Source organism: Pinus tabuliformis, chromosome 3_2, assembly GCF_031772625.1.
Source record: "Pinus tabuliformis cultivar Carrire ecotype Pingquan chromosome 3_2, CPIR1, whole genome shotgun sequence".
In the NCBI taxonomy this organism is placed as follows: Eukaryota; Viridiplantae; Streptophyta; class Pinopsida; order Pinales; family Pinaceae; genus Pinus; species Pinus tabuliformis.
Genome location: NC_142302.1, coordinates 690,428,680 through 690,440,911, shown reverse-complemented (window position 1 = coordinate 690,440,911; position 12,232 = coordinate 690,428,680).

The window sequence follows — 12,232 nt, the reverse complement described above, 5'->3', positions numbered from 1 at the left end:
TGAAAGATGTTAAGAATGAAGAAGTCTATGCAAAAGACTTAGCAAAGGCAGAAGGAACACTAACAAAGGAGGGTTTTGCAGAGGATGAGCAATCTGTTGAAGCTGTCAAAAGTATGAAGAAGAATCTTTCAGAAGATAAAAACTCTGAAGAAAAGGAGGATGGAGAATGTCTGTTAAATGAGAGAAGCAATGATTTATTACAACAGAAAGAATTTAACAATGCATGGATGTCTGAACATGTGACAACACACGAACAAGTTCTTGTCGAAGAAGGAGATGAAGTTCAGTTTGAAGAGCTAATATGTGAAGCAACAGTTGGTACTGTTGAACCTTGTGATTTCCAAACTAATAATTTGTGTATAAATGCAAGAAACATAAGTGATGATGAAACACTTGTAAAGTGTCACAAAGAAATTGCATTGCTGGAATATTTGCTCGAAAATCTAGAGTATGACAGTATGATTGGAGGAGAAAAATTTCACTACAGTGAACAAGAGAAGGAAGACATCATTAGGACAAATGGTATGGAAGAGAGACTAATGGACAGTCTCATGAATTCTTTTGAGAGTTCAAATCAGCATATTGATGTGCTGACAAAGGAAAAAGAAACAATGCAGCAAACTGAATTGTGGCCAAAGGAAGACAAGGCATATAAGCCTTATGTTTTTTATTTTAACGAGTGTTGTGTGAGTACAAGTTTTGTTGCAATTGTTGGAGGATATTTGACACAAGTGAGCAACCAAATAAACATGAGGGAAGAAAATTGTGTGGATGAATTCAATCCATGGAACAAAGATGTTAAATTGCTGGAAAGAGTGTTGGATAGTCATGATTCAATCATGAAAGAGGTTAAGGATGATAGGGAGGTAGCAAGAAAAGCAAAAGTCAGCATAGGAGTCATAGCAAAAGTTGAAGCAAGAGTCAGCATCGCAACTAAGGCAAAAGTTGGAGTAATCAAAGAAAAGTTGGAACAAGAGCAAGAATAACAGAACAAGAAGAAGAACAACAGATTGAAGAACTAGTGGACAGTAGCAACAACCTGAAACAAAGAGAAGGAGGCAGAAGTAAGAAGCAGAAAATGGACCAGTCCAAAGATTTTCTAGAAAAAGAAATTGAAGAGATGTGGCAGATGATGATGAAGCAATTCAAATGGATGAAAATCGTAGCAACAGGAAAAAAGATCAACCAGAGTATGAACCTGATTGACAATAAGAAGAAAAGGTAGCAAAATACAGCAGAAATGCAGTAGCAGCAAAGGTACAACGCATTTGGGCAGCTATAGAACAAAGTGTGGGATCCAGGAAGACAAAGATAGGAAGACACGGGATGAGGAGATCATGAATATTTTCTACTTTGGGAGTATGATGTAGGAGCATTCACCCAAGAGAAAACCATTGTAATTAAGTAAACATAGGGGGTCATGCATTTTTAGGAAAGTTGGATTCCTAAGTGATGAATTAATGTAATTGAGGCTTTTAAGTGCATAGAGTAGGAATAAATCAGATAATGTGAGGATGTTGTAAATGCTCTCAAATAAATATGAACATGAGTGGGTAATAATGATAGAAGAGTCCAAAGAAAATTATAACTCTTAAATAGTTGCATGATTCGAGGAACTAGAGGGAGATCTTTTAGGAATTAATTAATTAGAAGTGGACATAATGGACAAAGGATCTAGGAGTCGGTTTAGTAGATATAGGAGTTGAACCAAGATAGTTCAACAGAACTCCTGGCATATATGTAAGACTACGGGCAGAGTCAAAGAGGAGAGGTTGCAATATTTAAGAATAGGCCTGTTCGAGACTCAGAGTCTCAGATATGTAATTGGTTGATTATATTTATATATAGAGATGTTTATTCCTTACTGTGTCAGTGTATTGAAGAGTATTTCATGAATGATTTATTGTGAATTCGTAGGCTCTATAGAAAGTTGCAAGCAGAATTCTAAAGGGCGCATAGGAACGGAGTTGATTTAGAGGAATCGTAAAAGGATCATTGAATCAAATTGAGGAAAACAGTGAAGCTCTGGGGTGAAATCATAGTGAGACTTCACAGAAGAGTAGAAGCTCAGAGGTAGCTAAGCAGTAGAAGCAGAAGGCAGTAAGAATTATAGAGCGGAAAGAGTGATTTGGAGGATCAAAATGGATCATTGAATCCATTTGAGAAGATTAAAGCCAAGCTCAGGAAGAATTGCTCATTAAACCAGTAGAAAGGTCGAAATCTTCAAAGAGGAGAAAACCACAAAAGAATTGAGGAAAACACGTAAAAACTAAGTAAAAAGGGACGAGCGAAGGAGTAAAGTGTTAGTGCTCAGTAGCCATTGGATCTTTAAGATCAACGGTTGGGATTTAATCGCATCGGCGGAACCTTTCTAAGTCACTGGGACGGGCCATTGTATTATAGAGATAATGATCATCTAATTAAGCGTGGACCGCCTGATCAAGATTTAGATCGATGGACCAGATCTAATCGCTAATCACATTATCGGTGGTTTTAAGTGGAAGGGCTAAGCGGTGTGACCAAGCGATTGTGATCGTGCGATTAATCATCGCCTATCGGATCACGATCCTGATCGATGGTCATGATTTAATCAGCCATCAGATATGAGGGAAGTGGAGATCGGAGCAATAGTGCGAGACGACTCGAAGGAACCAGACCTGACGATGATATGAACATGAATCTATAATATTTAAGATCCACTAGATGTGATTCAGAGCGTATTTCCTATGTATTCCATGTATTTGTGTAAAGCGTGGTGCCAAGTCTTTTAAGAAAAAAATATATATGTTATGTTGGACATTAGTTGCATATCAGAAAGGAAGGGGCAATGAGGACCCGTGGAGAACTCGATTGCCATTGCGATGGAGGTAGCCTCGAAATTTATGCAGAAGTCGTACAAGATGGAGGAAGGTATGTTTATGTGCTATTTTCCTTTGTAAAACAGTTTTAAGGAAAATAGTGTCAATAAAGGGTTTTTATGTGTTAAATACATATTGACCGAAGGTTAAGAGGGTGGTTATCTATATATATGTGGCCGATGGGTTTAGAAAAGTCTTAAACTAAGGTTTATGGGAGTTTTGAATTACTGATAGAAGGATTTAGAAGGGAGACTTTAATAAAGTCACAAACAAAGGTTTGAGGGCTTTTTAAAAGTCCCGATAGGAGGTTTTGGTGGGGTGATTGGTTCTGATAACAAAGGAACTATGGCAAAAAAGCCCTTAACCATGTATGGTTGACGATTTGACTCCATTTCAAATTTAATTACATGGGGCAGTTCAGTTTATGCAATCTTACACAATCTGTGCATATGTGTGGGGGTAACCCTACATAACTCTGGTTGGGGATAATCAGATCAGTTATAAGAGCACTACTTCATTCTCTTTCTCACAGAGGAATTTTGTTGTAGCCATGGAGGCATTTGTTTGCGGAGTATGATCCTTGCACTAAAAAGCATTTTGAAATTTATTTCAATCTACCTTAAGTACAAAAGGCTCTTCATGGCAATGTTATAGGAATTGCTTATAATTGGACTACTTGCAGGTCTGTGCTTTTATTATTAAAATAATAACTTTTTTTTTAATCCGGTGCTGCTACTTTTGCATTATTTATAAAGGAACTTCCTTCATCAGTTTGGTCTGTTTTATTTCTTATGTATAGTGATGAAGTTTCCGCTCACTAGGGAGACTCCCTTAGATCTATGTTGCCAATTTACCAAGAGCTCATAAACGCTGGACTATGCATTTGGATGTTCAGGTCACAACTCACCGTGCATATCATTTCTTTTAATCAGAACATGGCACTTAGAACAATGAGAATGTTTTTGGTTGTTCTTTTGCTTTTATCTTCCATCATAAAGTCTACCACAGAAAATTTGATATTGTTTTGTTGGTATGCAGTGGAGATATAGATTCAATGATTCCAGTCACTGAAAAATAGGGATTCAAGGGCCTTACCCCATGATTTATGATCGGAAATCTATTGGATATTGTGAGCAAGATATAGAACGAGTTGCGCACAAACATGGCCTTTGTACATCACGATTTGAGAAAGAGTGCTTTCCCTTATATGGTTGAGTGGTCCAAGAAATATGGTACTATCACAAGTAATTTTTATGACATATGTTGCTCATGGATTGTTTGTTTATTTGTTTGTTGCAATTATAGATTTGAAATTCAATTACTTTTTGCAGGTGAGAAGTTTTTGATCTGATTTGGTTACGAACTGAGAATTGTTCTGACCTGATGCAGAATTGATCGAGCAGTTTCTATCTTCCAAGCACGTGAATTACTATGGAAAGTCTCCTCTGGACCAGAAAATGTTATCTGTTGTGGTCGGGAGAAGTGTGTTTGTTGTTGATGGTGAACAATGGTCTTACCAACACAGAATGGTTACCCCTGCCTTTAATATGGTGAAGCTCTCAAAGCTCAAGGTGAATATGGAAGGTAAAGATGGTAGAAATAAATTTCGGGTTAATCTCATTGAAGAAATTTAATGGTTATGGGCATTGCTTTTCTGTTTTATATACTATTCAATGTTTCTTGCATGTGGGCATCCAGAAAATCATGGTTCCTGCAGGTGGGCAATGCACTTACAGGCGATTACCATGATCTTGTAGGGATTTTTAATTTATGTGGTCTCATGGTTTGATATCAGACAATAGCTACCATTTGCTCAATATTCTCTGTGACTTTTCATCTCTTGCGCATCCATCAGCTCTATGTAATATGGTATTAGATCGTGCCAATGTGGAAATGGGGAAAATTGATCCATACAGTATCTACACCCCTCCTTGTTTGAACAGTACCAGAACATATAGAAAACAATAGAGAAAAAGATATGTAAGTATATTAGATACATTAAGCATTTTATATGCCAGCAGATCAGTTTGAAGGTATGCTTAAAGTCCAATGCTGTATCTTTTGCATTTGGTAGTCTCTTTCCCATTGACATGGTAAACTGTAAAATAAAGACCAGAGAAAAATATGTGTAAGAATATTAGATACATTAAGCATTCTATATGGCAGCTTATCAGTTTGAAGTTATGCTTAAAGTCCCATGTTGTATCTTTTGCGTTTGGTAGTCTCTTTCCCGTGGACATGGTAAAATGTAAAATAAAGACCAGACTAGATGATTGAGGTCATTGTTTCTCAAATTAAACACATTCTTGCGTGCCATTGAGGTCCACAATATGCTGCATGGTGAATTTAAATGATTGGTATCCATCACCTCTGGCTGGGGATAATTAGATCAGCTATAAGAGCACTACTGCATTCTCTTTCTCACAGAGGCATTTTGTTGCAACCATGGAGGCATCTGTTTGTGGAGTACGATCCTTTCAGTCAAAACCTTTCCGAAATTTATTTCAATCTACCTAAAGTACAAATGCTCTTCATGCCAATGCTACAGAAATTCCTCTATAGCTAGACTATTTGCAGGTTAGTGCTTTTATTATTAAAATGGTAACTTTTTTTCGATCCAGTGCTGCTGCTTTTGCATTATTTATAAAGGAACTTCATTCATCAATGTGATCTGTTTTATTTCTTATGTATAGTGATGAAGTTTCCGCTCACTAGGGAGACTCCCTTAGATCTATGTTGCTAATTTACCGAGAGCTCATAAACGCTGGACTACGCATTTGGATGTTCAGGTCACAACTCACCGTGCATATCATTTCTTTTAATCAGAACATGGCACTTAGAACAATGAGACTGTTTCTGGTTGGCCTTTTGCATTTATCTTCCATCATAAAGTCTACTACAGAAAAATTGATATTGTTTTGTTGGTATGCAGTGGAGATACAGATTCAGTGATTCCAGTCGCTGAAAAAACAGGGATTCAACGGTCTTACCCCACGATTTATGATCGGCAATCTATTTGGATATTGCGAGCAATATACATAAGGAGCTGCGCACAGACATGGCCTTTATACATCACAATTTCAGAAAGAGTGCTTTCCCTTATATGGTTGAGTGGTCCAGGAAATATGGTACTGTAATTTTTATGGCATATGTTGCTTATGGATTGGTGGTTTATTTGTTTGTTGCAATTATAGATTTGAAATTCAATTACTTTTTGTAGGCGAGAAGTTTGTGATCTGATTTGGTTACGAACCCAGAATTATTCCGACCTGATTCAGAATTGATCCGACAATTTCTGTCTTCCAAGCACGTGAATTACTGTGGAAAGTCTCCTCTGGACCAGAAAATGTTGTCTGTTGTCGTCGGGAGAAGTGCATTTGTTGTTCATGGTGAACAATGGTCTTACCAACACCGAATGGTTGCGCACGCCTTTAATATGGAGGTCTCAAAGCTCAAGGTGAAAATGGAAAGTAAAGATGGTAGGAATAACTTTCGGGTTAATCTCATTGAAGAAATTTAATGGTTATGGGCATTTCTTTTCTATTTTATATACTCTTCATATACTTTCAATATATAATCCTGTTTGTTTTTATTTTATTTTCTTTTTTATCATAGCTACACGAAAATAGTACTACATATTCATGCAAAATTAAATGCAGCATACCTGGTCAATATATAATCCTGTTTGTTTTTATTTTATTTTCTTTCGAAAATAGTACTACATATTCATGCAAAATTAAATGCAGCATACCTGGTTAAGTAACAGTCGCCTTCTTCCAGTCATAGCTCCACACATACTTCGAGATTCACGCATACTTAGAGATTCAGTCTTGCCAGCATACCTGGTTAAGTAACAGTCGCTTTCTTCCAGTCATAGCTCCACACATACTTCGAGATTCACGCATACTTAGAGATTCAGTCTTGCCAGCGTCTGCACTCATCATTGTTGTTTGCCTATATTCATATTCTGCAACAGTAAAAAGTGGATGCCTCCTCGTAAATTCCCAACAAAACTTGCCACCATTGCAGACGATGACACCACATTTTGTTTAGACATTTATATGGGTAGGTATCTGTATGTCCCATCTCTCTAGAGAGTACTTTCGTTGAATCTTCTGTAATACTAGTTCCTATGCCGTTGAATCTTCTATAATACTAGTTCCTATGCCATTCTATAATACTAGTTCCTATGCCATTGCTTTAGGGTGCTCGTATCTCCTATGTCCCTATAGGGTACTCTCATTCAATCTTCTACGATACTAGTTCATATGCCTTTGCCTCTTATAAAATATTAGTTCCTATGCCATTGCTTTAGGGTTCCCGTATCTCCTATCTCTCTATAGATTGCTCTCGTTGCATCTTCTACTATATTAGTTCTTATGTTTTTTGCATCTAGTGTAATTACTAGTCTTTAATAGATTCGATTAGAGTATTACATTCCACAACCTCAACGAAATTAAACAACTAAACCGCTACAAATATCACAAAGAGAAACAGACCCTTAAACCCTAAGCCACAGAACGCCATATATTCTTTTATTCCACTCATTTTTACAAATTCTAACTTTGAAAAATTATCCGCTGCAACCTCCGGGAATAGCAATTTCAGAGACATTTCCAATATGTAATATCAATAGTTATTGACAATACGCACCAACTGTTCTCTTGTAACAATCTGAAATAACATTTTCTTCTGTAAGAGAGCAGCCCTGAGAAGAAAATGAGGGTTATAATAAGAGGGAGATGCATAGTCTCCAGGGAAAATAATAAGACGGAGAAGCAAACATTTGGCGGTTTCCAAAACTGGAGACTCACACGAGGCAAACTATTTGTAAAAACACAATAATCAGTGAACTTTCAACATCTCCAACACAGATGCCAGAATCTGAGTGGGGAAGTTATTCTTAAAACCTCTCAATTACCCGTCATACACTTATTTTTCCAGCATTTATTAACCTAACTTTTATGATAAATTTATTTATCTATTTATTCTAAAAATTAGATTTTTTTCCTTTATCATACAGCTGAGAAAAACCCTTAATTCTGTCAATACATCAGATTGAATTTATGCCATTTACGGATGGTAAAGTGCTCACAAATTACAATTTCTTTTTAAACATTTTTGCTCCATTTGAACCCAACGGGCAATATCTATTCCATCATGAAATTTGATAAGCAGACCTCCGTAGATGCCAATTTTAATAAGCTTATTGATCGAGGAATTGTATTGATAAATTTGAAACATTAATTTCAACGAAGCCTATTACTGATAAGCAAATGCATTGAATAAAGAATGCAATCGAAATGAAGCGAACAAAGCAACTTACTCGTCGTGGGTTGCAAACTCGTAAATCTTGCCGTTTCAGAGAAAATGACCAGAGCAACTTCAGCATCATAGAGTATTGTGTTAAAATAAGATAATTATTTGAGTTAGTTAAATATACTGAGTCAGTTCATTGTGTTAAAATAAGATAATTATTTGAGTTAGTTAAATATACTGAGTCAGTTTACTGAGTGATTGTATGATTCAATGTTTAGTGTTGAGTCAAATTAAATTAAGTAATAGACTATTTTGAGTGTGTGATTGAGTGTAGTTTCATGTCAAAATATTTTAGGTAGTTAACTAGTTAAAAAAGATTTAAATACCTTTTATCAAATTCATTGTAATGATTATATTTTGTGCGATCAATAAAAAAAACCCGGCTCAAGTTTTATGTGTGAATTTATTTTTTTTTCTCTCCCATGCCTTTCCAATAAATTCCAATAAATTGGTATTAGAGTAAGATGTGAGACAGGGAGATTATACACAGCCGCACCGCGCATGTGCGAGTAATAAAATAGTCGAAAGTTTCTCAGCCGCTGCAGCCGAACTCGTTTGGCTTGTAAACAGCATAGATAGAGTTTCTTGAAGAAGCAGCCGCAGCTGCCGTGAACACCTGTCGCCTGGGAAATTGATTAGTCCACGAGCAAGCCGCCATTTAGCAGAAAAATTAGCATTTGTGGCAACTCAATACAGAGTCAACATGTTTTAAAGTCGGAAGTGTTTGAAAGGCATAGTCAGGTAGGCTTTAAAAGTCATGTCTTCTTTTAAAGCGAAGTGGGTACGATTCTATTAACTGGTTTTATCATACCATTTCTTTGAAAGAGTGATTATAAAAAGTTTCTTTTATAAAGGATTTTTTATATATAAATAATTTTTATATAATAAAAGTTTATTTAGTTTAAAAAAATAATAATAATAATCAATTAGGGTTTTTGTTAAAAAGGTATTTTTTTGAAAAAGAGTTTTACAAAGCTTACAAAAGAGAAATTTAAGGTGTTTTTTAAGAGAAATTTTTTAGAGAAAATGGATTTCTCAAATTTCCAGCCCTAGTTCCCACCGTTTACAGGGAAAGATTATGATGTGTGGGCCATTAAGATGGCGACCACGTTGCAGGCACATGATGTTTGGGATTATGTCAAATTTGGGTTTACAGAACCTAAGAACAAAAAAGAAGAACAAGGTCTCAGTAATACAGAGAGTGAACAAAGGAAGAAAGACAAGAAGAAGAACACACATGTATTGCAGCTTATTCAGTAGGGAGCAGACCTAGCAATGTTCCACAAGATTATGACCATGTCTTCAACAAAAGTAGCATGGGATAATTTGGCGACAAACTATAAAGGTATGGCCAAAGTCAATATTGTTAAATTGTAGAATACTATGAGAGATTTTGAAATTATGCAGATGAAGGAGACAGAGGACATCGATGCTTTCATGAATCGGGTCATAACCGTCATAAATCAGTTAAAGATTTATGGTGAAGATATAAACAATCAAAAAGTGGTTGAGAAGGTCCTTCGATCTTTGTCTACCAAATTTGATGTTGTGGTAGCAACGATAGAGGAAGCCAAGGATTTTGCATCATTGACTGTTAATGAGCTGATGGGATGACTTTTATCGCATGAGGCAAGGATAGAAAAAAATAAGGATTCCACTTTAGGGGCCACTTTCAAAAGTCAGGGTTCTATTTCAAGAGACAAAAGTCGAGACAAAAGTATAACGAGAGGCAGAGGACGAACCCGAAGATATGGCGGTCAGAGAGATGACCGAGAAGAGCATGAACATGCAAGTAGAAGCAACTACAAAAGCTTCAACAATAATGAAAGAGTTGACAAATTTATTACTGTAATAAATTTGGCCATTATGCTCATGATTGCAAGAAGAAAATAGTTGATCAAGGGAACGAGAGAGCTAATGTCACTACAGAGAATACTAACTCCATGTTCTTAGCTTGCCATACCATGCATGAATCTTCTGCTAGTGTGTGGTTGTTAGATAGTGGTTGCAATAACCACATGACAGGAAAAAAGGATTTGGTTGCAAATTTTGATCAATCTATGAAAACAGAGGTAAAGTTGGGGACTGACAAGACTGTGGAAGTAGATGGCAAAGGAGTGGTCAACATTCTGACCAAGTGGGCGGAGCCAAAGATAATCTCAGAGGTATATTATGTTACTAGTCTCAAACATAATTTTTTAAGTTATCTTTCAAGGTCAAGAAGTTGTTATATATGAAAAGCCCCCAAGCAAGAAACTGATAGCAAAGGTGTAGATGACGAGGAACATACTCTTTCCTCTCATTTTGAATTATAGTGGTCAGGTGAGTTCTTTTACAGTTGCATGTTCTGATGATTATTGTTTATGGCACTTTTAATTTGGACACTTGCACTTTTCTGGTTTAATATTGTTGCAACAGAAACAGATGGTAAGAGAATTACCTCCCATCAAAGTGCTTGCTAGTACTGGTGAGTGTTGCATCTTGGGAAAACAACACTGTGAAAGTTTTCCAAAGGGAGTTGCATATAGAAAAAGGCAACTGTTGAGCTAGTGCATACAGACTTGTGTGGACCTATGAGAACACAATTGATTGGTGGAAATTGCTACTTCCTCACTCTCATTGATGACTACAGCAAAAAGACTTGGGTTTACTTCTTGAAGAAGAAGTCTAAAACTTTTGAAAAGTTCAAAGAATTCAAAACCTTAGTAGAGAACCAAAGTGATTGACAGGTCAAGGTATTGAGGTCAGATCGTGGTGGAGAATATGACTTAAACGTATTCCATGGTTACTACAAACAACATGGGATGAGAAGACAATTTAAAACTAGGTACACACCACATCAGAATGGTGTAGCAAAGAAAAAGAACAAGAAAATTATGAACATGGTAAGAAGCATGTTAAAAGGCAGAAACTTGTCTAATGAGTATTGGGCGGAAGCAGTTGCATGTGCTATTTATGTGATCAACAGATCTCCAACAAAGAGTGTGATGAATAGAGTACTAGAAAAAGCATGGTCAGGTATGTATTGCAGCGTATCTCATCTCAGAGTATTTGGATGTGTAGCTTATGCACATGTATCTAAGGAGCGAAGAGGGAAATTGGATGATAAAAGTGAAAAATGCATATTCACTGGTTATAGTGAGCAATCAAAAGCTTACAAATTGTATAACGTTGTTACAAAGAAGACCATAATTAGCAGAGATTTTGTGTTTAAGGAACAAGAGTCATGGAATGGAATTGTAGACAAAATAGTTGATGCATAAGTGCTACTGATGGAAGAAGGTGATGCAGTAGTAGAGAAGGAGCAACAATAATCACAGGTAAAGACACCAAATCGACACACACCAACAAGGACTCCAAGATTTTCAGAGCAGCAAGGATCCTCAAGAAGATCAATAGATCAAGATTCTCCCAGCAATCAATCAAGTGATGAATCAAGCAATGATAAGAGAAAGATGAGAAGTTTGAAAGATATTTATGATGATTTGGATGTTAGTTCAAATTTTGCATTGTTGTCATTCCAACCTTATTCATTTGAAGAAGCAATCAAAGATGAAAATTGGGTGCAAGCTATGGATGAAGAAATTGAAGCTATTGAATAGAATGATACATGGAATTTGGTTGATTTGCCAAAAGACAAAAATCTCATTCATGTGAATTGGGTGTACAAGACAAAGTTGAATGAGAAAGGCGAAATTGACAGATTTAAAGCAAGACTTGTAGCAAAAGGATTCTCGCAGTAACAAGGAATATACTTTGGAGAAAAGTTTGCTTCAGTAGCGAGATTGGATACTATAAGAGCAGTTCTAGCCACAACAGCTCAGAAAAAATGGAAAGGATATCAAATGGATGTGAAATTAGCCTTCTTGAATGGAATTCTAGAAGAAGAAATTTATGTGCAGCAGCCTCCAGGATATGAAGTTGAAAGTAACTAAGACAAAGTTTACAGTTTGAAGAAAGCGCTCTATGGACTGAAGCAAGTGCCTGGAGCTTAGTATAGCAGAATCGACAGCTACATGATCAATAATGGATTTTGCAGAAGCAACATTAAGCCT